Genomic DNA, 3,974 nt, shown 5'->3' on the forward strand with positions numbered 1-3,974 from the left:
TTTTGGTGGAACCGGGAATTGAACTCAGACCCTTGCACTTGCCAGGGAAGCGCTTATTCCACTGAGCCATCTCCCCAATCCCCTGAATACTAAATATTAAGATAAAGAAGTTGATGAGCTATTATTGGTTACTACAAAACTGTAATAAGGACAGTCTGAATGCTGTACTTCTAATGGCATTATGTGAGATGTTTTCCCCTGATAATACTTTACTTGCCTTTTCTGCAGTATATTAGCTAAACTGTATCAATAGTTGTACAAATTTTTGTGCCATGAGTCACAATGAGTGAGTTTTATCTCTTTGCTGATTAACACCAAGCTTCCATTAGGTATTTAATATTGTGATTTATCCGAGTTTCAGTTTCTACCGTACCTTTTGGTAGAGAAAGTCCTAAAACCATTGCATTTTATGTACAACTTCTGTTTGTACAAAACAAGTTTTTTCAACCTTTACAGAGACATTTCTGCCCACACCTTTCATTTTTTATTTTATGATTTCTGCATTAGCATGTATAGACTGCTTTACCTTTTGAGCCCCTCCTGAATGCACCACTGACACCAGAGAAAGTTATGTTCAGAAGGAAGTGGAGAACATCATGACTTTTCTAACTAATGATAAAAATTATTTGGGGATGCTGGGGAGAACCTGTTGACATTTTTAATAGATGTTCCAGATCTTCCTTTCCCAGGTACCTGCCTCACCTGCTGGTGCCAGCTCTCAACTACGCCAGGGCCTCTAAAAATAAGTACATTAGACTGGGTATGGTGGTACACGCCTGTAATCCCAGCTCTTGGGAGGCTGTAAACAGGAGAATCACTATGAGTATGATCTAGTAGTGAGACCCTGAACAACTTGTAGAACCTCCCCTAAAATTTAAAAAAAAAAAAAAAAGAGTAAGGAGGCCGATAAGCTCATCACCCTGAGGAAGACTGTCTCTATCCCATACATAACCAAGAAGGGCCTGAGGAAGCTGGACACAAAGTAGTAGGCCAACACCCAGCTAACCCTGGTATGAAGGGACTTGGCCAGAAAGGAAGGCTTTCTCAAGAATGGCCACCCTCTGCCACATGTTCATGGTGCTGCAGCACACAGTGGTGCCCACTAAGGCATCTCTACACTTTAACTTTCAATGTCAAGTTTGAGGCATCTTCGGTTTCTCATCTCTTCATGACAACAAAGATGATGTCAGGGTCCATGGTGTGCCATTCACTGTTCAAGACGCTATCATGAGGTTTTCCCATGTCTTTGGGAAAATGCAGTCAAAGAATCCTACTTTTGGGCTGGTGAGATGGCTCAGTGGTCTAAAGCACCTACTTAGAACAAGCAAAGCTAAGCAAAGCACAGGGACCACGGTTCAATCCTCCAGCACCACATGCCAGCCAGCCCCGCCCCCTGGTGAGCTGAGCTGCCCCCCCACAAAATAAATAAATGTTTAAAAAAAAAAAAAGAATCCTATTTTACCTCTTTGAACTCTTATAAACATTTCCTGATTTCTATACATTATAATGAATTCTTTGGTAACCCATAGTAGTTGCAGATCAAAAACAATCATCAACGATGTCTTTCACCATAGAGAAGCTGATCATGTTGTCTTGCTACCTTCAAGATGCCCGATTAGGGAGTTTCCCTAGCAAGCTCAAGGGCCTGAGTTCAATCCCCGGTTCCGCAACAAAAAAAAAAAAGATGCCTGATTAGGGATCATCAAGCTGGCATACCCAGGAACAAAAGCAGAGGTCCAAAAAAAATATATACTGCTAGATATGGTGGCACAAACCTACAATCCCAGCACCTGGAAGGCTGAGGCAAGAGGATCACCACAAGTTTAAGGACAATCTGTACTTAGTGAGAGACCCTGCCTCAAAAAGCAAAGAATACATTACAGTATTTTGAAACATGAGGGTTCCTAATTCTGGGTTGTAACAATGTATAAAGATGGAATAAAAAACTAAAGATTCAGTTGTTTTAAGGTTATCACCAATCTTGTGAAAATATACCCAGAGAGATGTGAAAAGAGCTTTTTGTTCTCCAAATCACTAGCTTTCAAAACAAGAAGATATTTAAAACAGATGAGGGGGCTGGGGAGATGGCTCAGTAGAATAAGCGCTTCCCTGACAAGCACAAGGGCCTGAGTTCAATCCCGGGTTCCGCAAAAATAAAATAAAATAAAATAAAAAAATAAATAAAAACAGGGGCCGGGGAGATGGCTCAGTAGGATAAGCGCTTGACTGGCAAACGCAAGGATCTGAGTTCAATCCCCGGTTCCGCAAATAAATAAATAAATAAACAAAACAGATGAGGTCACCCAGCTATACAGGTAGGTATTAGCATCCAGACACGTGTAGAAGTTCCAGCCGATGGGAAATTCAGCCTGCTGCTCTGGAGGTGGGGCCCCACTGCTATCTGTATGTAGGGCACAGCACTCACCATCCTGACAGAACTATCTTTTGTGGTCCCAGATGAGTGAAGATCTTTTATGCAAGAAGTTCAAGGAGGGCTGGGGAGATAACTCAGTAGACTAAGCGCTTGCCTGGCAAGCACAAGGCCCTGAGTTCAATCCCCAGTACCGCCAAAAAAAAAAAAAAGTTCAAGGAGATGATCCATTCCTGGATAAAAGTAATGATACAATAAAAAGAAACTGTATTTATGAAGATGCTTATGATAAACTTTGCCCAGAAAACAAGCCTGATTTGAAAAAAGTAGATCTGTTGTGCACTTGCTCAATGCCCACAACCTAGATGAAGCTGGCATTGATGATGGTGGTATTCTCAAACAGCTTTTATCTGAGTTACTGAAACTGAGCTTTATCCCAACCAATGGTTTAGACTTGAGGGACCAGGCATGGTGGTGCACACCAGTAATCCCAGCACTTGGAACGCTGGGGCAGGAACTCTGACAGAAGTGTGAGGCCAACCTGGGATAGTGAGTTCAAAGACAGGCTGAACTACACAGCAACACTGCCTCAAAAAAACAAAACAAAAATGACTACTAATGAGGGCTTCTGTACTCCAACCCAGCTGCTCAGATACTTGTGGAAGATTATTCTGTTCTATTACTACTTCCTATGCAGAATGCTCACAAAGGCTCTTTAGGAAAACATGCTGGTAAAACTGCCTTTCCCGACCAGGGAGATGGCTCAGTAGAATAAGTGCTTGCCTGGCAAGCACAAGGGCCTGAGTTCAATCCCCAGTTCTAAAAAAAAAAAAAAAAAAATTGGGCCAGGAAAATGGCTCAGTGGAATAAGCGCTTCCCTGGCAAGCGCAAGGGCCTGCGTTCAATGCCGGTTCCACCAAAAAACAAAAACTGCCTTTCCCAGCTTCTTTTCGCCAAAGTGTTGGGGATCAGTGCAGAAATGGGCATCCAGTACCCAGCCCCCTTAGTCCCTGAGGTCTACAGGAACCTGCTATTCCTCAAGAGCTACCAGGGGGATATGGAGGAGTTACAGTTGCACTTCATTCACCTTAGTGAAGAATAATATAGAAGACGCCCAAATGGTTGAGCTACAATTTGATAGGGAAGATATTCCTGTCACCATGGTGCCAAAATGCATCACGTATATCACTTGTAGATTATTAGATTACTGGAATGGATATAGATATTCCTTTTCTCATTTACTTATTCAAAAGGAAAACACGCACACCAGGAAATACAAATTCCAACCAAAAGATACAATAAACTATAAATATGGACTTTTTTTCTGCGACAGGGTCTCACTACGAAGTTTAGGTTTGCCCTGAACTAACTATGTAGCCCAACTTGCAGCAACTCTCCTGCCTCAGTCTCTGTAGTGCTGGAATTATAGGCCTGTGCCACCACACTCAACAAATGGACATTTACTTCTTTTCTTTTTTTGGCGGAACCGGGGATTGATCTCAGGCCCTTGCGCTTGCCAGGGAAGTGCTTATTTCACTGAGCCATCTCCCCGCCTCCAGACATTTACTTTTTTAAAAAAAAAAATTTATTTATTTATGTGTGT

The 3,974-nt window shown here is 42.2% G+C and overlaps 1 protein-coding gene and 1 pseudogene across 3 annotated transcripts in view; one reads left to right on the top strand and one right to left on the bottom strand.

Annotated features, from left to right (window-relative positions):
- Ip6k1 (inositol hexakisphosphate kinase 1) overlaps window positions 1–3,974 on the bottom strand; it is a 69,344-nt gene that overhangs the window by 54,244 nt on the left and 11,126 nt on the right. The gene's annotated exons all lie outside the window — the stretch shown is intronic.
- LOC101581466 overlaps window positions 2,581–3,974 on the top strand; it is a 12,768-nt pseudogene continuing 11,374 nt past the window's right edge.

Source organism: Octodon degus, unplaced genomic scaffold (assembly GCF_000260255.1).
Source record: "Octodon degus isolate 3935 unplaced genomic scaffold, OctDeg1.0 scaffold00008, whole genome shotgun sequence".
Lineage (NCBI taxonomy): Eukaryota > Metazoa > Chordata > Mammalia > Rodentia > Octodontidae > Octodon > Octodon degus.